The sequence below is a fragment of the Schistocerca nitens genome, chromosome 4 (genome assembly GCF_023898315.1).
Source record: "Schistocerca nitens isolate TAMUIC-IGC-003100 chromosome 4, iqSchNite1.1, whole genome shotgun sequence".
Taxonomy (NCBI): Eukaryota; Metazoa; Arthropoda; class Insecta; order Orthoptera; family Acrididae; genus Schistocerca; species Schistocerca nitens.
Window position 1 is genome coordinate 146,867,712 of NC_064617.1, and position 24,316 is coordinate 146,892,027.

The following is a 24,316-nucleotide window of genomic DNA, read 5'->3' on the forward strand; positions in this document are numbered from 1 at the left end:
GCCCTCTCTCCCTTCATTTATCCATCAACTCTGATCGTCCCCTCTCCTTTCCTCTGTCCTTACCCTGGGCTCCCTCTCCCACCCCTTCCATCCTGTTTTCTCCCCACCTAATCTCTCCCTACCTCCCCCCCCAGTCCTTTTGTATTCCCCTCCTCTGTCTTCCCCAATCCCTGTCGCGCCTTCCCCAGCATCCCCCACCCCACTCATGGGTCCTCATCCTCCATCGGCTCCTTCCCCCCCCTCCCCCCACTTCGTTTTTTCCTCTCCTTCCCCCCCTTTCCTTTCCCGTCATCTGTCCCGGTTCCCCCCCGTCTGCCCTCAGCTGTGGTATATCATATTTGTGCCAATTTTTTAGTGCAGTGTTCAAATGAATGTTCAGTGTAGTTCGTCTTTCCACAGTGTTGCGAACAGAAACCGTGCTGTCGCTGGGTGTAAATTTTATATCTCCTGCGAACAGAAACCAGACTGTCGCCATGTTTTTTTAATTGTATGTCTATTCTTTTACCTGTCTGCTTCATAGAGGGTGTTACAAAAAGGTACGGCAAAACTTTCAGGAAACATTCCTCACACACAAAGAAAGAAAATATGTTATGTGGACATGTGTCCGGAAATGCTGTTGTTCGTTCTGTCCTTCGTTGGTCGTGTCCGTCCTCTCCCGTTGTGTTGTTTGCGGGCCTCTCCGCGGGTCCCGCCGCGCTTTCCGTCTTTTCAACCCCGCGACCGTCCCGGTCGCAGTTACAACACGAAGCTGTATCTCTTGAACAAATCATCTAATTTTTATGATCTGTAATTGTTTGTCAGTGCACGTACTGACGACTTCCCTTCTATTCCGATTAATTTCTTCGTGGTGCGTCTTTACGTTTCTTTTCATTTTTTTTAAAGATGATTTCCTCGAACTGGCAAAATACCGCACTTTTAAATAGCTCAATGCAGTTGGCTCTTTTGTGAATGACCTTGACTGGTGGAATGTAAAGGAAAGTCTGAGTGAGGGGTGTGCAGTTGCAGAGGGCGCGGTGCGGGTGTGCCGGGCCGTGGCCGGCGCGGGCCCCTTCCTGGTCCTGCGGCTGGACGCGCCGGCGGACCTCTCCCCCGGCGGCCGCCAACTGCGGCTGCGCGTCCGGCCCGCGCCACTGCTGCTGTCTCCCCGGCTGTCGCTGCGCGGCGCCACCGTCGGCGACCCGCGCGGCCTGCAGCGGCACTGCTACACCGCCTCCGGCCCGCCCGGCGTCGTCGCCGCACTTGTCATACACGGCGGCAGAACGGTCAGTCCCAGCCCCGTGGAGCATTTGTACCACTCCTCAAATTACACTAAACGTTGCAGCTTGCATACTTGGTATAAAGTTATTTGTTTACTACCGTAAAATGGGCCTTGGGAGAGCCAGTCCTGACAAAACTCTACCATCTGGTGAGCAAGATGTACGGGACAGGCGAAATACCCTCAGACTTCAAGAAGAATGTAATAATTCCAATCCCAAAGAAAGCAGGTGTTGACAGTTGTGAAAATTACCGAACTATCAGTTTAATAAGTCACAGCTGCAAAATACTAACGCGAATTCCTTATAGACGAATGGAAAAACTGCTAGAAGCCGACCTCGGGGAAGATCAGTTTGGATTCCGTAGAAATGTTGGAACACGTGAGGCAATACTGACCTTACGACTTATCTTAGAAGAAAAATTAAGGAAAGGCAAACTTACGTTTCTAGCATTTGTACACTTACAGAAAGCTTTTGACAATGTAGACTGGAAAACTCTCTTTCAAATTCTAAAGGTGGCAGGGGTCAAATACAGGGAGCGAAAGGCTATTTACAATTTGTACAGAAACCAGATAGCAGTTATAAGAGTCGAGGGGCACGAAAGGGAAGCAGTGGTTGGGAACGGAGTGAGACAGGGTTGTAGCCTCTCCCCCATGTTATTCAATCTGTATATTGAGCAAGCAGTAAAGGAAACAAAAGAAAAGTTCGGAGTAGGTATTAAAATCCACGGAGAAGAAATAAAAACTTTGAGGTTCGCCGATGACATTGTAATTCTGTCAGGGACAGCAAAGGACTTGGAAGAGCAGTTGAACGGAATGGACAGTGTCATGAAAGGAGGATATAAGATGAACATCAACAAAAGCAAAACGAGGATAATGGAATGTAGTCGACTTAAGTCGGGTGATGCTGAGGGAATTAGATTAGGAAATGAGACACTTAAAGTAGTAAAGGAATTTTGCTATTTGGGGAGAAAAATAACTGATGATGGTCGAAGTAGACAGGATATAAAATGCAGACTGGCAATGGCAAGGAAAGCGTTTCTGAAGAAGAGCAATTTGTTAACATCGAGTATAGATTTAAATGACAGGAAGTCGTTTCTGAAAGTATTTGTATGGAGTGTAGCCATGTATGGAAGTGAAACATGGACGATAAATAGTTTGGACAAGAATAGAAGCTTTCGAAATGTGGTGCTACAGAAGAATGTTGAAGATTAGGTGGGTAGATCACGTAACTAATGAGGAGGTATTGAATAGGATTGGGGAGAAGAGGAGCTTGTGGCACAACTTAACTAGAAGAAGGGATCGGTTGGTAGGGCATGTTCTGAGACATCAAGGGATCACAAAATTAGCATTGGAGGGCAGCGTGGAGGGTAAAAATCGTAGAGGGATACCAAGAGATGAGTACACTAAGCAGATTCAGAAGGATGTAGGTTGCAGTAGGTACTGGGAGATGAAGGAGCTTGCACAGGATAGAGTAGCATGGAGAGCTGCGTCAAACCAGTCTCAGGACTGAAGACAACAACAACAACCAACCGTAAAATGGGGTTACTTTGTGACTGTAGGGGCTACTTTGTGACATACGTTAATTTTCGCTTATTTCGAATCTCCCGCTGCGTCCAAGATGCCTAGAATCCAAAGATTAACTCCAGCGGCGTTCCTGTAGTGCTGCACCATCTTGCGGCAGCCAGCTGAATCTGCTGCGCTTCTTTTGTTCGTCGACAGTGCGTTGGTCTTAAAACCTGCTTTGGAGCCATTGTTTGAATTGTTTAAACTTTGTGTGCTGGAGCCGTTCATGTGAAAGAACTGCATAAAACAGGTATGTACGCCTGATTGTTAATATGTTGGCTACATTATGGCGTCATTGGACGTTAATTGTAATGTTTATGTAAGCAGTATAATTATACAACCATAAAATCAACATGCCAGTAGTAGAAGCGACCATCGGTAGGACGAAGGCGAAATCTTCGAGTCCTGGTACTGGCAATACTCAGCAGCCGAAGAAAAAGTGTTCTGAAGTCTCAGGAAGAGTCACTGATAAGGTCGAGTCCTCAGATGAGAGTGAAATCATCAAGTGGACCTATGAAGATCTGAGTGACTCGGAAGCCGTCTGTGAAAGTTCATCAGATGAGCCATCAGACAGAGACGCACCTTCGACTACTGGTAAGTTACATCGAGACACAAGAAACGTGCACCACTTTGAAAAGGGCCACTGAGAAGATCCCTGAATGCACATTCAAACTTGATGACTTTGTGGTAGTGAACTTCGAAGGGGAAATGTTCCCCGGAAGAGTGACTGATATCGAGCAAGGAGGCTACATGGTAAGCGACATGGAAAGGTGAAAAATACGCTGGAAGTGGCCAGAACGAGATGATTCCATTTATTATTCAACGGAGGAAATTCTGTATAAAATAGCACCTCCAACACCAGTAGAAAAGCGAGGTCTGTTTGATGTTAAAGATTTATTTTTGGATTAAGTAGCTACCATTGTAAATTCTTTATGTTGTCAAACAATAAACCAATGTTTTGTATATTGCTTTAAACAAACATCTGATGGGGTAACTTTGTGTCAATGTTATTTTCCATGCATTTCGAAGCAAGAACAGAGCTTGTCACATGGTAGCCCATCCAGTGGGGTAACTTTGTGACAACTTGTAGCAGTTATATAATTCTGTTGAACATATTTATTTGTATAACATATGGCCACAAAGTGGAAGGTTTCAGCAACTTCTTGGTATTACTTATTAAATTTCATAATTTACACTTGTAAGCCAGGACGCGTCCTGGCGAAACAGCCTCTCACTTTCAAAAGAAAGATTAGAGAGGCGATAGAAATAGCCAAAAGACCCGCCAACATGAATAGAGAGGACGGGTACAAGCTTCCGAGGTCTTGGCTGCCTGCAATAGCAGGGCTATGGAGCGGCGGCAGTGCCGTGGCGGCCCATGCAGACACGCGGAGAGCCGCAGTAGTGGTCGCGAGCACACAAAGCAATGGCACGCCGCAGCCGGCTTCTGGACAGCATGGAAACAGTGTGACGTCACAGCCATCACCTGTTCGCTATTCGTCCGTCTCCTCCAATGGGGTGGATTAATATAAAGACCAATAGAAAACAGCTATTTCAGCCAATGACGGATAATAAAGGAAACACCAATAAAGCATACCTTTCACCCCTCTTCCTCCTCTTTTTACAGCCAATCAAGTAACGACACGGTTTTCTCGTGCAGCTATTTAGGGAACCAAGTGTGTTCATTTAGCAGTTAACGTAAGGCCCTGATGAAGGCTAGCTGCAACGCTGGCCGAAACGTTGGCGCATTTTAAATTATGACGATGCGGTTTGATACCCTGAAGAATTTTATTGAAGATAATTTACACTGTTTGTCCCGTGCGAGTAAAACCTTAAAAACTGTCACAAAGTAACCCCATTTTTACAGTATTCTAAAAAATACTTCACCAGTCATAAACTGTTTACTCATATGTAAAATATTGCACCAGGCATAATGCACCTCCACTGTGTTTGCACTTCTCAGGCAGGGGGTGAATTGATTACTATTCGTAAGCAGATCGAAATCGTCCTGAGGACTGTCAAGCGATTGGAAGCTGCTGAGAATGGGTGTATTGGCAGCACTGCCAAGAGCTTTGTCCCAGAGATACCAAACACAGTTCAACAACTATCCTCTCCTGTCGACACTGTCTCTCTCTAGGCTTCCTGTGCAGGGTAGGCACTGATCAAGAAGGATTCGGGGTGCTATACCTATCCTTTTAACAAACAAGTCTTTCACTGGAACTGAGCCAGTCGGACTCCCTTCGCCTGTCTTGAGGAAACTTCATTTTTCCTATGGCAGTAGGAGGCAAGCACAAAAGGGTAGGTGTCTATTAATCATGAGCAGTTCAAACTTCCGGCGAATAATGGTACCTCTTAGGGAAATGGCAGCAATCGATGGGAAGGAACACCATGTACGCTCAGTCTACATGCCTGGACGCCTCATTAAGCTTGTTCTACATCTACATGGATATTCTGCACATCACATTTAAGTGCCTGGCAGAGGGTTCATCGAACCACCTTAGAACTCTCTATTATTCCAATCTCGTATAACGTGCGGAAATAATGAACACCTGTATCCTTCCGTACGAGCTCTGATTTCCCTTATTTTATCTTGGTGATCGTTTCTCCCTATGTAGTTCGGTATCAATAAAATATTTTCGCATTCGGAGGAGAAAGTTGGTGATTGGAATTTCGTGAGAAGATTCCGTCGCAACGAAAAACGCCTTTCTTTTAATGATGTCCAGCCCAAATCCTGTATCATTTCTGTGACACTGTCTCCCATACTTCGCTATAATACACAACGTGCTGCCTTTTTTTTGAACTTTTTCAATGTACTCCATCAGTCCTATCTGGTAAGGATCCCAAACCGCGCAGCAGTATTCTAAAAGAGGACGGACGAGCGTAGGGTAGGCAGTCTCCTTAGTAGGTCTGTTACATTTTCTAAGTGTCCTGCCAATAAAACGCAGTCTTCGGTTAGCCTTACCCACAACATTTTCTATATGTTCCTTCCAATTTAAGTTGTTCGTTATTGTAATACCTAGGTATTTAGTTGAATTTACGGCTTTTAGATTAGACTGATTGATCGTGTAACCGAAGTTTAACGAGTTCCTTTAAGCACTCATGTGGATGACCTCACACTTTTCGTTATTTAGGGTCAACTGCCTCTTTTCGCACCATTCAGATATCTTTTCTAACTCGTTTTGCAGTTTGCTTTGGTCTTCTGATGACTTTATTAGTCGATAAACGACAGCGTCATCTGAAAACAACCAAAGACGGCTGCTCAGATTGTCTCCAAAATCGCTTATCTAGATAAGGAAGAGCAAAGGGCCTGTAACACTACCTCGGGGAACGCCAGAAATCACTTCTGTTTTACTCGATGACTTTCCGTCAATTACTACGAACTGAGACCTCTCTGACAGGAAATCACGAATCCAGTCACAAAACTGAGACGATATTCCATAAACATGCAATTTCACTACGAGCCGATTGTGTGGTACAGTGTCAAAAGCCTTCCGGAAATCCATAAATACGAAATCGATCTGAAATCCCTTGTCAATAGCACTCAACACTTCATGTGAATAAAGAGATGGTTGTGTTTCACAAGGACGATGTTTTCTAAGCCCATGTTGACTGTGTGTCAATAGACCGTTTTCTTCGAGGTAATTCGTAATGTTCGAACACAATATATGTTCTAAAACCCTACTGCATATCGACGTTAACGATATGGGCCTGTAATTTAGTGGATTACTCCTACTACCTTTCTTGAATATTAGTGTGACCTGTGCAACTTTCGAGTCTTTGGGTACAGATCTTTCGTCGAGCGAACGTTTGTATATGATTGTTAAGTATGGAGCTAATGCATCAGTATACTCCAAGAGGAACCTAATTGGTATACAGTCTGGACCAGAAGACTTGCTTTTATTAAGTGATTTATGTTGCTTCACTACTCCGAGGATATTTACTTCTACGTTACTTATGTTGGCATCTGTTCTCGATTCGAATTCTGGAATATTTACTTCGTCTTCTTTTGTGAAGGCATTTCGGAAGGCTGTGTTTAGTAACTTTGCTTTGGCAGCACTGTCTTCGACAGTATCTCCATTGCTATCGCGCCGAGAAGGCATTGATTGTTTCTTGCCGCTAACATACTTCACATACGACCAGAATCTCTTTGGATTTTCTGCCAGGTTTCGAGACAAAGTTTCGTTGTGGAAGCTGTTATAGGCATCTAGCATTGAAGTCCGCGCTAAGTTTCGAGCTTCTGTAAAAGATCGCAAATCTTCGGGATTTTGCGTCTTTTTAAATTTGACATGTTTGTTGAAGAGGATATACCAGCAGCCACAGAGGAAACAGGGTGCAACCAATTACAGACTGTGGCGCACGTTGGAACAAACAAAGCCTGTCATCTGGGCTCCGAGGCCACGTTTGGATCGTCCCAGCGACTGCAGTTGAAAATACCAGAACTGTGCACGGAGTTTCGATGAATCTCACAATCTACAGCATTGCCCACAAACACATCGTGGTCCCGTGGTTCTGAGTCGAGTGGAATGCTTGAACCAGAGACTCGAGGGTTCTGTGATAAGCTAGGCTGTGACTTCCTAGAACTGCGCCGTAGGGTTGAGAGTTATAGGGTCCCCCCTAAATAGGTCTGGTGTTGAATACACATGAAATGCAGCTGACTGTGCATGGGGTGCACATAAGGGCTTACTTCGATTGGGTGACTCTCCATCCAATCCAGATAACGATAGCTGTGGGAAAACGAGAAGTATCAGAGTAAGATTCAAAGAAATGCCTCCCGCAGACGAAGTATCAAAATCCTTATCTGGCGAAGAATTCGCAACAATATGTCGAAGTTTGAAGCGCTCCCAAAAAGCGCTAAAGCTCGGCAAATATTAGGTACAGACAGTTAGTTAAAACCTGAAGTTGACAGTAGTGAGATCTTTGGGGAAAATTTAAGCGTATACCGAAAGGATAGGGAAATTCGAAATAGAAGTGGTGTATTTGTCCCAGCAGAAAATAAATCCAAATCCACTGAGATATAAGTTATAGCTGCATCAGAGATTGCTTGGCCAAAAATTATAATAGTGCCCTTTTATCGACCACCAATTTATCCTCCTCATGTAACCGTAAACCTTAGAGAAAACCTCTGTTCTCTTGTATGTAAGTTCCCTAATGATACTGTAATCACTGGAGGAGACTTGAGTCATCCAACAATTAACTGGGAAAATTATATTTTTGTAAGTGGTGAGCGTAGTAGGATATCCTGTCAAACGTTACTAAATGCTCTCTCTAAAAACTACCTAGAACAGATGGTTCAGAACCCCCTCACGATGGAAATATGTACCTGATCTCTATGAGGAAGTCCCCATCGAAACTGGTACCAGTAAGTACAGTACGTACGTACCCAACAGGAGGGTAATTGGAGAGATCCTCCATGATATGCAATCCCTGTAAAGAAACTTCTAAAGAAACAGAGTCTACTGCACAGTTATAAAACAAAACACAGGGCTGTCGATAGAGAGAAACGCGTTTGGCAGTCAAGAGAGCACTGAGCGAGGTGGCGTTAGTGGTTAGCACACTGGACTTGCATTCGGGAGGACGAAGGTTCAAATACGCATCCGACAGCCCAGTTTTAGGTTTTCCGTGATTTCCCTAAATCGCCCCAGGTAAATTCGGGGATGGTTCCTTTGAAAGGGCACGGCCGATTTCCTTTCCCATCCTTGGCACAATCCGAGCTTGTGCTCCGTCTATAATGACCTCGAGGTCGACGGGACAAACTCAATCTTCCTTCCTTGGAAGTCAAGAGGGCAGTGCGTGAAGTATTCAGTGACTACCATAGCAGAATATTGTGAATGGTCGTTCGTAAAGAAATTCTCGTCACATGTAAAGGCTGTTAGTTGCACCAAAGTTAGTGTCCAGTCATTCATAGACGAGGCTGGAACAGACTTTGAGAGTAGCAAAACAAAAACACAAATGCTTAACTCCGTTTTTTAAATGTTCCTTTGCAAATGAAAACCCGGCAGTATTGTCGCAACTTAATTCTCCTACCACTGAAGACGAGTGAAATAGATAATAGTGTCAGTGGCGTTGAGAAACAGCTGAAATCGTTAAAATTGAATAAAGTTCCAGGGCCCGATGAAATCCCTGTTAAATTCTGCACCCTGTTCGTAGTTGAGTTAGCCCCTCTGTTAACTATAAATTATTGTAGATCCCTCGAACAAAAAACTGAGCCCAGTAGTTGGAAGAAAGCACAGGTCACAGCCGTCTACAAGGATAGCAGAAATGATCCACAAAACTACCATCCAATGTCCTTGACATCGATTTGTTGCAGAATATATTCTAGGCTCAAACATCTACATCTACAAACATACTCCGCAAGTCACCGCACGGTGCATGGCGGAGGATATCCTGTGTCACTCGAAGCGAGAGCGGGGGAAATCGACTGTCTATATGCCTCCGTATGAGCCTTAATTTCTCGTATGTTATCTTCGTGGTCCTTACCCGAGATGTATGTTGGCGGCAGTAGGATCGTTCTGTAATCAGCTTAAAATTCCGATTCTCTAAATTTTCTCAATAGTATTCCTCGAAAAGAACGTCATCTTCCCTCCAGGTATTCCCATTTCAGTTCCTGGAGCATCTCTGTAACACTTTCATGTTGTTCGAAACTACCAGTAACAAATCTAGCAGCCTGTCTCTGAATTGCTTCGATGTCTTCTTTTCATACGATCTGGTGCAGTCCCCAGACACTCGAGCAGTACTCAAGAATAGGTCGCACTAGCATCCTTATATGCAGCCCCCTTTACAGATGAACCATACTTTCCAAAAATTCTCCCAAGAAACCAAAGTCGATCATTCGCCTTCCCTGGCACAACCATCATACCTCGTTCCGTTTCATATAGATTTGCAACGCCCAGATGTCACTCACATAATGAGGTATCTCGAACAGGACGACCTCCTCCATGCCAACCGGCATGAACATGAATTTCGAAAACATAGATCATGTGAAACCCGACTCGCACTTTTCTCACGACATCCTGAAAGCCATTGTTTAAGGCAGTTAGATAAATGCAGTATTTTTGAAAAGTATTTTACTCGGTATCACACTTGCGCTTATTACCTAAAGAACGATCATATGGGGTATCAGACGAAATATCTGAGAGGACTGAGAATTTCTTGGTAGGGTGGACGCAGCACGTTATCTTGGATGGAGAGTCATCACAACAAATGTAGAAGTAACTTTGGGTATACCCCAGGGAAGCATGTTGGCTTCCTTGCTGTTCATGTTGTATGTTAATGATCTTGTGCGCAATGTTAATAGTAACCTCAGACTTTCGCAGATGATGCAGTTATCTATAACGAAATACAGTCTGAATGAAGCTGTACAAATATTCAGTCAGAACTTGAAAATATTTCAAAGTGCTGCAATGACTGGCAACTTCCTTTAGATGTTCAAAAATGTAAAACTATGCACTTATTAATATACAGACATCAGTTTATTGGTAGCATACTAGGGAAATACAATTAGTCTACAACGGAGATTGCTTACTTACAAATCACTTGTGCGACCCATCCTGGAATATTGCTCAAGTATGTGGGATCGATACCGGTTCGGACTAGCAGGGGACATTGAACTTATACAGAGAAGGAGAGCACGAATGGTCACAGGCTTATTTGACCCACGGGAGAGTGTCACTGAGATATTGAAAGAACTGAACTGGCAGACTCTTGCTGATAGATGGAAACTATCCCGAGAAGGTCTATTAACAAAGTTTCAAGAACTGACTTTAAATGATGACTCCAGGAATATACTTACTACCACCTCCTACACATCGCTCCTATAGCGATCGTGAGGATAAGATTATATTAATTGCAGCACACACAGAAGCATTTAAACGATCATTTTTCCCGCTCTTCATGTGTGAATGGAACGGGAAATGGCCCTAAAAACTGGTACACTGGGATGTACATTCTGCCATACAAATAGCAGCGGTTTTCAGAGCATAGATGTAGATGTAAATAACAATAACCACCTGATTGTGTGGATGAATTACATTAATTTAAGATTCTTTCAGTCGGTTTCAATGTGGCATCTGCCTTTCTTACAATTAATTTTATGCGGTCATTACACTTTGGATGGGTCAGGAAGAATACCCCTGGGTATTCTACGGTTGTTATTGTTTTCAGTGATTTTTGTCCAATAGCATAATCGAACAGTAATGGATCTCTTCACTAGTTTATGCCCCATACGTTACACTTATTTAGGGCAAGATGCCAGTCCATGCCCCCCATAATTCGCTGCAGGTTTCTGGCGTTGCAAACGTTCTATGAACTTTCTCTGCCTTGTCACTCGCAGATACTCCACTCCACGACAGAGCCTCTCTGGTCAGTGGTGTCACTAACGCTGAAGTGTCCACACAGCCCCTTCCACCTCTCACAGGGAGAACTGCGAATAGTGATACTTGGTGAGTATTGTCACAGTCTATTATGTTAGACTGTGGTATTGTCGACTGCAGAGAGCCCGCACAGATGCGCATGACTAGCTGTGTCATGGCTGGCTGCAATGCACGGCACGGCTGGACCGTTTCTCGGCATCAGAAAGTCGAAGGCAGTGATACAAAGATGAAGTGGCGCTTGGTGAGTGGGGAGCCACTGCGGGCGGTCGAAGTGGGATAAGCTGGGTGCAGGTGAGGTGACTATGGACACACCGGCTTGGGCAGTGCCTTGGCTGGCGTGGGAGGCAGAGTCAGTGGCATGTCATGTGGCAATGGCTGGCGAGGCGCCGGTGCCGGTGCAGTGATGGTTATGACACTGTCTGCTGGCAGACAAGAGGGCAAGGCCATGTAGTTGAAATGTGGCAGTAATCAGTAGACACGGTTGAGGAGTCAGGCAACTGGTACGTTGGGTGTGTCGGGAACATAGGGGCTGGAGTCTGGGATTGTCCATGTCATGCCGACAGGGAGGGGAGGGGGAGGGGGGGAGGGGACCATCCTGGACAACAAGTCGGCAGTCTAAATTTGTAGGGCATGAGGAGAGAGGATCATGGAGAACACTTGCTAGCTTGAGTTTTTGGAGTGAGATCGTCGTTATTTTCCCATTAAATATGATAGCCAAACTGTGTGCACAATATTTGACAAATGAAAACGGTCTGGAATATGGGGGTTGTAGGGCTGTCCAAACGGTGTCATCACATAGCATGATCTACTCACAGTCCGACAGTGCTTTGTGTCGGAAGGTTTTCACAGTTGTGTCTGCCATAGGGGTCGCGCGCGTAAATCTAGAATGTGGTGCTTCACCCGTTGTATTGATGCCAACAGGTCTATCAAATCTGGGGTTAGTGTCAGTAGGACGAACTCGGCAGGGAGTGTAAGGGCTTCCGACGTAGGACTTCTGCCAAAGAAGCCTAGAGGTCCTCCTTAAATGCCATACAGATGCAGAGCATCACCTATGGCAGGTCTCCTTCCAACATCCACCATAGCATACGATTGAAGTCTTCAGCGTGTGGTGCCAACATTCCACGAGGCCATTAATCTGTGGGTGGTATGCAGTCACCCATTTTCGTGTGATGTCGCAAGAATGGCAGAGAACATCAAATGGGATGGAGTCTAATTGTCTCCTATGGTCTAAAGTAATCGTTTCAGGACAGACAAAGTGAGCTATCTACATGTCAATGAAAGCTCAAATGGTAGATTCCACTGCAATGTCTTTCACTGGCACTCTTCAACCCAGTGTCAGACTCGATTTATTATTTACAGTAAGTATTTGAAGCCTTTCGATTCTGGAAGAGGGCCGACGACGTCCATGTGTACATACCAAAACAAAATCGAGCACATGGTACACTAAAGGTTGGTTGGTTGGTTTGGGGAAGGAGACCAGACAGCGAGGTCATCGGTCTCATCGGATGAGGGAAGGACGGGGAAGGAAGTCGACCGTGCCCTTTGAAAGGAACCATCCCGGCATTTGCCTGGAGCGATTTAGGGAAATCACGGAAAACCTAAATCAGGATGGCCGGACGCGGGATTGAACCGTCGTCCTCCCGAATGCGAGTCCAGCGTCTAACCACTGCGCTACCTCGCTCGGTATGGTACACTAAAGCTGCCTAATGGAGATTGTGCTTGGCGACTGACTGTGCTGTGCTGGCAAGCTAGACAAGCCTGTGACCAGATTTGGCAATCTCATTTGACGTTTGGCGAAATGGTTTGTTCAGTTACGAGTCAGACGGTTGAACACCTGGGTAGATCAGGTTGTGGAGTTGATGGGAGATCGTGGGACATGGTTGCAGGGATGAAAAGTCGTATTCTGTTCTGTGAGACATTGCAGAGGATGTGGGCAATGGTACCAGGATTCGTTTGTCATTCGCTGCACAAACTAGAGGTGACACTGTTGAGTGTTTTGGTGATTGACGGATCACAATCTTGTTCATTGCTACTTTCGTGTAGTCAAGGTCGGGTGAAATAGTTTTGATGTGCGATAGATAGTAGGTGATGGATATATGTTGTCTATTTCATAATGAGATCAAGGTGAGGAATGCGGTGAGGGCTCAGATCCTTTGGTGAATGCCATATCGCATCAGTGAGTGGTTTGTGATCAGTGTAGATCACATGTCTCTATTCGATACAGCTCCGTCAAACCGATTCATTCACAGCCAGTAGCTAGCGACTGAATGTAGGCTGTTTTGACTGTGAGGCCAAAAGTTTTTTAAGAAGAAGTGGAGTGGCAGTGTTTCACCTGCAACGACTTGTTGTAGGACTGCCCCAATGGTACAGTCACTAGCGCCCATAGTGGTCATGAGTTGTGAATCTGGTGTGGGGTGTGCTAGAGCGATCGCTTTCTCAAGGCTGACTTTGGCATGGTTGTAAGAGCGTTGTAAGAGCCTATACAAGTATTCTCTAGCCTTGCATATTTGACCCAGCGAGGGCATTTGTGAGTGGGGCCTGAATCTCTACTGTGTGTGGCAGGTGACGTTGTTAAAAGTTAAGGACACCTACAAAGCCTCATAGTTCGTGATAAATTTGAGGTGTTGACGATGAGTCTGAGGTACATCACTTTGGTTTTGCACTACAGAGATCTTTTCCATTAATGATCACCCCCACATCAGGAGTTGCTCATTCCTTTGGAGATACCTTTAAAACTGCCTCCCTATCTCCTTGCTGATCCAAGAATACACCAGGGTGCCACAACTCTTATGCGTGGTTAAATTAAGGAGAGATCTTGTTTCTTTACTGGATGAAAGGCTAAATCTGCAACTTACAGGTGGTTCAGTACCACCAATCTACCATATCCTTACCTGCATTTCCATTGGCATATAGCACTGGCCCGTTATGAGGCCTGTACTTAAAACTGAATACTGACCAACCAACACACCAATTCAGTTTATGAGGACTGTTAACTGATTTGTATTTGTTGACCTCTAAAAATTTAGCATTGGACCTTTTTATGAGTATGTTAGGATTGTTACTTGGACTTTATCTTTCTATGCTGTAGTTGGAAGCTGGCTATTTGTGCAGTACTTTTGGCAGTTCAGCTAGATTGGACGGTTACTAAGCTTACACAGCTACATACATACTCCCAATATGATGCATGGCAGAGGGTACCTTGTACCTCTACTGGCCATTTCCTTCCCTATCCCACTCACAAAGACAGCAAGGGAAAAACAACTGTCTATATGCCTCTGTATGACCCATAATTTCTCTTATCTTCATGGTCTTTATGCAAAATGTAGGTTGTCAACAGTAGAATATTTCTGTAGTCAGCTTCCAAAGCTGGTTCTTTAAATTTTCTCAGTAGTTTTCTGTGAAAAGAATGTTGCGAGAACTAGTTTAAGATGTTGTTCGTGATCCTGGGGATTAGCAGCAAAGATTAATATGTCATCGAGGTATTGTAGCAACAGCCAAATTTGAAGAGAACACCACCAATGAATTGTTGCCATGTTTCGGCCGTGTTTTTCGATCCATAGAACATGAAAAGAAATTCTGAGACACCAAAAAGTGTGATGATAGCCGTCTTAGCAACATCGTCTGAGTCCATAGGTATTTCGAGGTATGATTTGTGCATCGGACTGGCGCACCGGAACTCGTGAGAATGCAGTGTGTCATACTGTTCCAAATGGCGCACTGCAAAACCTTCACTCACAATGTGAAGGGATGGAACACACGGGTAATGCACTGAAAACTGAGGCAGAAGGCGTCTTACTGATCTGCGAATGCCGCAGTGTGGTCAAGTGCGCCTGTGGCCTAGCTGCCTATGATGAAGTTAATGAGGTGTGTTTGTCATGTGTGGGGGTGACAGAAAACCTTTCATACGTGCATGCATGGGTGAGGTGTGCAGATGCATCTGAAGCTGTTGGAGTAGGTTTGTATTTCCAGCACTGACCATCTCTGATGCTTTGAGTGTTTCCAAGTAATGCTGGTGTGTCATCGTGGTAGCACCCTTGATCTTAGTGCATAATTTCTTGATGACAGAGCATGGATCATCGTCACAGCTAGAAAGCCAAGGGGAACATATGGTATGCATTGGAGAGGTGGCATAAGAGCAAAAAGTCACAGGATGAGACGAGTTTCGTGGTGTAAAAGCGCAGTAACTTCCAAGTCTAGAGAGAGATGAATATGCCAGAGGAAGTCAATCCCCATTACCAGTTCGCTAACGTTAGTGGCGAAGAATGTCCACATCGTATGGCATTCTACCTGCAGTTAAAGAAAGCTGAAAAGGAGAGAGAGTGGGAGCGGGAGGGTGACATATACATGTGTGTGATAAACCCATTTCATCGAAAATTTCTCTCCTTGTACCTCCTCTGTGCCACTGCAGATGACGTGTCCCTGATCTTATTTTCACTAAGATTGCAGTACACACGAGTTACCTGTTTGCTTCCACCATGATGAGTGGAATGCATAAGTTTTAATTAATGTTCAACAACCTACAGTCTTCTATAGCTGTTGTCCCCTGAGCAGAAAACAGCACATAGTTCGTGAATCCGATATGTTGAGGCTGTAATAAATCTTAGAGAGGAAATGACGTTTTATCAATAATTAAATTTCCAATTCTTTAACTGGATAGATAAAAAATCTACTCACCCAATAATTTAAGAAAATTATTAATTAAATTATGCTTTGTAAAATCACAAAATTATGTTGGAAGTTTTTATTTTCCTTGTTTGACGGCCGGCCGAAGTGGCCGTGCGGTTAAAGGCGCTGCAGTCTGGAACCGCAAGACCGCTACGGTCGCAGGTTCGAATCCTGCCTCGGGCATGGATGTTTGTGATGTCCTTAGGTTAGTTAGGTTTAACTAGTTCTAAGTTCTAGGGGACTAATGACCTCAGCAGTTGAGTCCCATAGTGCTCAGAGCCATTTTTGAACCTTGTTTGACGATAGTTACCTTTTAAAATACATTCAGTAATGAGTTAAAACAAATAATTATTACGGTAGTAAGCAGGTTAACTTAAAACGAGTGGTGTGAATCATGATAGTGTTACGGTGCTGCGGGCACACTTAGAATTTGTCCCGGTGTGCGAACCTTTGGGTAAAGTCTGCCGCCGGCGGGCCAGCGCTGCGGCTGAGGCGACATCAAAAGGACTGGAGCAGAAGCGCCTGCAACCCCCGCCTTGCGTCGCCTTGACGCTTCGAGACATTACGATGCCGCGGCTATATAAAGCACACCCTACTGTCGCAGTCATTCAGTGTTGATAGTTTCGTTCAGTGCATGCTGCAGACGTGCTTAGTGTTCTGACTTTAGTGTCTAGTGGACTATTTTATATGACTATATTTTATTCGTTTACTTTAGTCTCTAAGTGTATTTTGAATAAAGTTTGCAATAGATAAATTTGTTACCAAAAAGACGCATTTGGAAGTTGATGATACAAGTCAACCTCCAACAATTATTGTGTCGTCAATTGCTTCGTCGTCTTCAGGCGAGAACCGTTCACAGCCGAAACCTGAACAATCTGGTAAGGGAAGATCATTTCAGATGTCTCAGTTGATAAAATATACATGGCTAGAATATGAAGCATCTACCGATAAAGTTTTTTGCAAAACCTGCAAAGAGGCAGATGCTAAAAATCTATTACAATTTTCTTCAAGAAAACAAGATGCATTTACTTTCGTAGGGTTTTCTAACTGGAAAAAGGCTTTGGAAAAATTCCGTCTTCATGAAAATACGCTTACGCATAAAGAAGGTATTCCGAAATTAAATTCTATCATTAACCGAAGTGTGGCCTCCCAATTGAATGAACAGTTAGATAGTGATATGAAGAGAGGCCGTTTAGCTCTTGAGACAATTTTTACTACCGTGCAATTTCTGTGCCGATAAGGACTAGCAATTAGAGGGCACGAAGATGTAAACTAAATTTTTTTCAATTGTTGGAACTCCAAAAGAATGACATACCTAAGTTTAAAGATGGTTTATTGCCTTCGTGGTATAAATGGACATCCCACGATATTCATAACGAGATCATTGATCTACTAGGAAAGTCTGTGTTGAGAAAGGTATTCGCTTCATTCGAGAAAAATGAATACTTTTCAATTGTGGTTGACGAAACAAGTGATTATTCGATTCACGAACAAGTGTCATTCTGTATTCGTACTGTCGATGATTCCTTAATCATCAACGAAGACTTTATTGGCTTATACGAGACCCCCAACACTGAATCACAAACTCTGTTTAGTATTTTAAAAGACGTTTTTGCTCGTCTTGATTTGTCAATCGATAACTGAAGAGACAGTGCTATGATTGTGCCTCGAATATGTGAGGTAAGTTCAAAGGACTAAAAAAGTTAGTTTTGGATATACAACCAAAAGCACGTTATGTGCACTGCACTGCTCATAGTTTAGACTTGGCAGTTGTAGACAGTCTCCGCCATCTTACATCTATGAGGGATATTATGTCTTTAGCCACGGACTTAACAAACACCATAAGGGAATCCAACAAAAGGATGGGACTTGTCAGAAGCATACGCTGTGAGAGCGCCAACGACCAAGCTGGTCTACGATCTCTTTGCCCGACTCGATGGCCTATGCAAGCTTCTACTATCTTGAGAATATTGAAAAACTTAGAAGAACTTCAGAGTTTGCTGAAACGTTTTCTGCAGAGGACAAAACAGAGGCAGGATAAAAATGTGCTGGCTACCTTGAGTCAATGTTACAATTCAAGACTTATTTCTTTTTACGTCTTTATTGCCATGCAACGAACCCAGTAGAGGATTAAAATGAAAAAAATTCAGTGCCCTCATCTAAGCGTTGCTGATCTGGAAAAAATATATGAGGGCTTCATTTGTGTATTGAATCGAAGGCGTGATAGTTTTGAACACTTTTGGGAATTGTGTTTAAAAGAAAAACCTTCACAAGTTGACGATCCTTCGCTTCCTCGGAATCGAAGTATACCAAAGAAGTATGAAAACAACGAAGTCAGCTCACTGCACACTTTCAAAACCCCAAAGGGATACTACAAAGCTATTTAAAATGAAGTTTGTGAAACGGTGGCGATTTCCTTCAACTGGACTCATCCAGGTCATTGCAGTTGAAGAAGAGTGAAAAAAATTTGGAAAAATGAACTGAGTTTTTCAAAAATGAACTAGACATTGAGAGACTGCGCTTACACTTGAATATGTTAGCCGATATCGCTAATAAAAACCAACTAGTCTTGATGTGATTACGTAGGCTTTCCCGGCGTAATAAGTCGTGAAAGTCTCTTCGTGTTTGCTGCCGGATCCTAAAATCAACTTGACTCGATATTTCGGCGATCCAACTAACTGGTCGCCACCTTCAGGAGAATGCTGCTTCTGCTGATGAGTCCTGTTGAAAACTGACGCCATGCTGCAAATCGACATCCTATATAGGCCACCGTTCAGTACACGGCGCATGCGCCGCCCATCACGGTTGCTGCCCTCCAAGACAGGGAGGTGGCGCCGCCCTTAGTAGAACACTGGTGGCAACTATATATAGCGCACTAAGGGCTAAAATGGTTCAAATGGCTCTGAGCACTATGGGACTCAACATCTTAGGTCATAAGTCCCCTAGAACTTAGAACTACTTAAACCAAACTAACCTAAGGACATCACACACGCACTAAGGGCCTCACCGAAAAACGTTCAATTTTGATGCGAGATAATACAGGATTCCACTTCTTGCTAAGAGGAAACCCATTGTCTCTGTTGATTAAATTATCCTCCAACCTAATTTCAATCGTCTCTTTATAGACACTGTTCCAAAATACGGAAATGTTGGCAACTACCACAATTTCATCAAATTTCATACTGTGTCCCTCATTTAAGCAGTGTTCTGCTACTGCCGATTTTTCCGGCCGTTGTAGCCTCGTATGACGGCGGTGTTCCACACACCTGTCATGCACTATGCAAATCGAACGGCCAATGTAAGCCTTCCCACACTGACACGGATTTTTACATACACCGGGTTTCCTAACCCCCAAATCATCTTTCACAGAGCCGAGTAGTGCCCTAATCTTAGAAGGTGGACGGAACACACTCTTAATGTTAAAATTCCTTAAAATTCGTCCAATCTTAAACGATATGCCTCCAGCATAAGGAAGAAAGGCCACCGATCTATGTTCCTCTTCATGCACCTCCAGAGATGGTCCAAACTCCATAGCCCGACGAATCTGCTTCTCGGAGTATCCATTGTCCTTAAAAACAGCCATCAAATGCGCAAACTCTTGGGTTAACCTGTCCGCATCGGAAATGGCATACGCTCTCCGCACCAAAGTCCTAAGGACGCCACTGCATTGGTGTGGTGGATGACAACACTTAGAATGCAGATCCGATCTGTGTGCGTCGGCTTTCGGTGAACACTGTGTCCCAAAGTACCATCTGGTTTTTTATAATCCATAACGTCTAAAAATGGAAGCATCCCATAACTTTCAACCTCCATAGTAAATTTGATGCGGGGATGAAGACAGTTTAAGTGATCCAAAAATCTATTAAGAGCATCACGTACATGCGGCCAGATGTGATTTTAGGATCCGGCAGCAAACCCAAAGAGACATTCAACAACTGGTCTTAAAAACATGCGTGATGTAAGAAAGTACATTACACAAGAGCCTGCAGTTGGAGAAATATTATGTGAAGTAGTGCAGTGCATTAAGCTTCTCCAAGTAGTTCCAATCATGACAGTAACATCAGAACGGTCATTTAGCTCCGTTAGACATCTGAAGTCATATCTCTGATCAACAATGAGACAGAAGTGATTGAACAACTTGGCTGTTCTTCATGCCCACCGAGATGTTTTGGATGAATTGGTTCAAATGGCTCTGAACACTATGGGACTTAACTGTCATCAGTCCGCTAGAACTTAGAATTACTTAAATCTAACTAACCTAAGGACATCACACACATCCATGCCCGAGGCAGGATTCGAACCTGCAACCGTAGCAGTCACGCGGTGCCGGATTGAAGTGCCTAGAACCGCTCGGCCACCAGATGATGAATTGGATATCTGACCTGTCACAACGACTTCATATTAAGAAATCCAATCAGATGGTCGACATTTGCACCTTTCTAAAGACACTCTAGCCCTAATAATGGCATTTAGAGCAATATTAAAAATCTATATAAAATAGAGAATTAAATACATATATAATGTTAAATTTTCAGTTTCGAAATATTTGTACTAGTTTAGTACTGTAGTACTATATTATTATAGCACTGTATTAGATTTTCAAATACTTTAATATTTTTAGGGTGTAAGACCCAATTAAAACTCACTATTAACATACTTTTTGACTGAAAGCATTCGGCATACTGTATTAACTTTATTAACTGTATTAAAGCATTAACTTTGAGATATTATTTTTATTTAATGAACCCTGAGCCTTATTCAAAGTAAGCTTAAATTACCTATTTCGCTTATTACCGTGCTACAGCAGTATTTTTATGTTTGATTCTTTTAATGATAGTTTAGGATTTATTTAAATATAATATCAGTCTTTTCACTGCTCTGTAATAGTCTATAAGCATGATTATTACTTAGCGTATTACGAAAATACCGTGTGTGTTTATGTTTTGTTTCTTTTTTCAAAGTCAAAAAATGTGTCAGGCTTTTCGAGTTTCCCAGAGTGTTGAGTTATCGAGAGTCCACTTTTCGGGGTTCTAATGTTGATCATATAACCCTAAAATGCTTAAAAAAACTTTAAAACTCACTATTCTTCATCTAAAAATCAAGACCCCCAGTATGCTCCCCCCCCCCCCCCCCCAATATTTTTTATAAGTCGGCGACCCTGCTGGAGAGGTCTAGGAAAAGGGGTAGATTTCGGGAAAGTCACCCAGAACTGCGGCTCGGGGGAGACTTACCATACGGCATGAGAAGGGAAGATCTGCATCGGACGAAATTAGAAACCTGAGAATTTACAGGAGGAAGACAGGGTAACATGCAAGATAGAGATTACTACTAAAACATTGTGCACGAGTTAATAAGAGCGAAAAGCTAAGTCCATTGGACGGACATAACAGAGGTGGGGGGGGGGGGGGGGTGCAAAATAGACAGGAAAGGCAACAAAAGATGTAAAAAACTAAAACAGAGTGAAGCAGATAGTGGTTACAGTGAAGAAACGCTGAGACGGAAAAATTAATGTAAATTAAGGCCAGGTGGGTGGCAAGAACCAAGGACATGTTGCAGTTCTAGTTCCCACCTGCAGAGATCTGAGGAACTGGTGTCTGGGGGAAGAATCCAGATGGTGCGTGTGGTAAAACAGGTGCCGAGGTCACAAATGTCATGTTGTAGAGCATGCTCTGCAACAGGATACTGCGAGTTGCCAGTACACACCCTCTGCCTATGCCCATTGTTGTTGTTGTTTTTCGGGGGGAAGGAGACCATACAGCGAGTTCATCAGTCTCATCGGATAAGGGAAGGATGGGGAAGGAAGTCGGCTGTGCCCTTTGAAAGGAACCATCCCGGCATTTGCCTGGGGCAATTTAGGGAAATCACGGAAAACCTAAATCAGTATAGCCGGACGCGGGATTGAACCGTCGTCCTTCTGAATGCAAGTGCACTATGCCCATTCATCCTAATGAATGACTACTACCAAATTATCAATTTAATAGAAAATAAACAAATTAATGAACAGCACATTTGCATAGCTACTATCAAATTGTTCTCAATTACATATCAACATAACTGGAGATTGTTAATAAAGTCTTAACTGACACCGACCCTGGCAGACAACATACCTGGCCTCCGAGACTGCCAAACAAGCTCTGATCTTACAGTCAAACCACTTCACCTGCCATTCAAGTTAGGCATGATCCGAAGATCTCTGAAGTGCTTCATCTGCCTTTTCGCTTTGTTATTGTTTTTTATTCTGCCGAAAATTAACGCTTCTGAAATGGAATGATAGCCTGCTATTGAGAGATGCTTTTACATGAAAGGCAAGTAAATACATTGTTTTGTTCTTCTAATACTAACATCATTTTGGTGTGCTACTTTTGAAAGCAACAGCCAACTGCAGAGAAGGGCCACAATTTAGGTGGTCTTTCTCATGATACCCATACCAAAAACACAGTCTGTCATCGGCACCTCACACCACAATACATCATCTTGCCACTGCTGCCTTCTCAACTCCTCTAAGAAGAGCTTCTTGTAGTCGAATATGATGGCTGTAAAGCCAGAAATATTACACATTCCCCTCATTCTGAGATTTCCGAAAATTAGGAGGTTCTTGCAGACAACAATCAATTTGGAAATAAGCAAATTTTTACTCAAATTTTTAAAAATTTTTCAACTGTGATCTCTCAAGTGCCATTCATTCCACTATAATTGTGATTCATTATTGTTTTTTAAAATTTGAATCTGCTTTGTATTTTTCATTCTCAAATTATTAAGTCATTTATATAATCATAAACTTAATTATTTTTTTGTTAGAAAAATCTGATTGTTACCCTCAGTAAATTCGTGTGTAACCTTATACTCCAAATCATTAATCTTTAGTTACACATTCTGTACTAATTACATTGTTCTTTTAACAGTAAAGATTTTCAAAATATCATTATTCTGCACCTTTATGTTCTTGGTAGTCTTTCGTTAATTTACCAAATCCACCAAATCTGCTAGAATACTCTACAGCAGTCCACTATCTCCTAACCAAGTTCTGATCGCAATATTTTATACTGCTGTTTAAACTACTATTGGCGCAGTGCCAACCATTAAATTAAACAAAATATTTGTCATGAGAAGTTACACTGTTATTCACTTCTGACAATTTGCTTTTCTTTAAACTGACCAACTATTTGTAACAAAAAGTTACGCTGCTGTACAACTACCGTCAGTGCATTGCCGTCCTTTCAATTTGATGATAAATTCTTTACACTTTACACTTCTCCTCACCATGCCGTTCTACAGCTTATTATATTTTGAATGCGTCATAAATACGTCCATTTCACATGGTTACAAATAAAAGAAACACGACATCTATATATTTCACAAATACATGGAGATGAAAGAACATTACACTCACACCTTTTACCAGAACATATGCTTGCAGCCCACAACAGCAATCCATACTGATGTTTCTGTTGTCCATGATGTAGTCTTGCATTGTGAAACTCCAGACTTTCCCAATTGGTGTTGAGTTCAACAACTGTCAGACCATCCTCCCATCTCCAGCCTCAGCATACAGCTCCAGTACCATTCCATGAAACAATACAAAATGCCTTAAATTAGTCTCCTAATAATTTTAAACAAATTTTAAATAAACGTGTTTTCATACACTATTACAATATACAGTAAATACATAATGTTTTGTTTTGATTTTGGGTTTTTATGAACAATGCCTTTTTTTACATCATACTACAACAATGGTTCACAATGTTTTTGTTTTACTTACAGCTGTAACTACATACAGCTGAGGCATTGCCCTTCGCACTCTTTAAGAGCTATGTATTTGCTTGCACCATCTGTTATTACTGACCCGTTTTGGTAATGGCTCATGTTGCTAGCCAGCATCAGCTGGTATGCTCTTCAAATCTAACCTATGGAGGCTTACAATAGCAATTCACTGATACATCAAGAGAACCTTTTAGAATCTTGCCTTGAACATAATGCAACACTCATTTATCAAATCATTGCTTCATTCCACAGTATAAGACATCATTCCTTCTACATTTTAGTGTAATTATTGCTACAAAAAGTACTAGTGGAAATCTATTCATGTAAGACAATGTATTTTCCTCTGACTTTCATATATGAGCATTATGTGACTTTTTAATATGTATGGGCTAATTACCTTAAACTTCATAAAATAGTTGGCAGAAACCACTTTGCCATAAATACTACTCAATGGCCGACTTACATATTGCCTTTTGCCTTTCCTCCCTCACTCTTCATAAATAACTGGCCAACTTTCCTGTTGCCTAATAACAATACTTCACCTTTCTCTTTCCATGTACACAATTGGCCAAATTTTCTGTCGCTTAATAACCATAACTCTTCATTTACCATAAACCACTTTGAGAGGATTATTCCTAGCCTATCAGTGTATCATAATTCATTACAGCAGAAACTACGTCACCATTTCAATTCATACCAAACAGTA

The 24,316-nt window shown here is 42.8% G+C and overlaps 1 protein-coding gene across 1 annotated transcript in view; it reads left to right on the top strand.

The window, feature by feature from the left end:
- Positions 1–1,178: 1,178 nt before the first annotated feature.
- The window catches only part of LOC126251685 (A disintegrin and metalloproteinase with thrombospondin motifs adt-1-like), a 167,850-nt gene continuing 144,712 nt past the window's right edge, over positions 1,179–24,316 (top strand). Inside the window, exon 1 of the mRNA XM_049952272.1 lies at positions 1,179–1,262. The gene's annotated coding sequence lies outside the window, so the exon portion shown is untranslated. The remainder of the gene's footprint in view (positions 1,263–24,316) is intronic.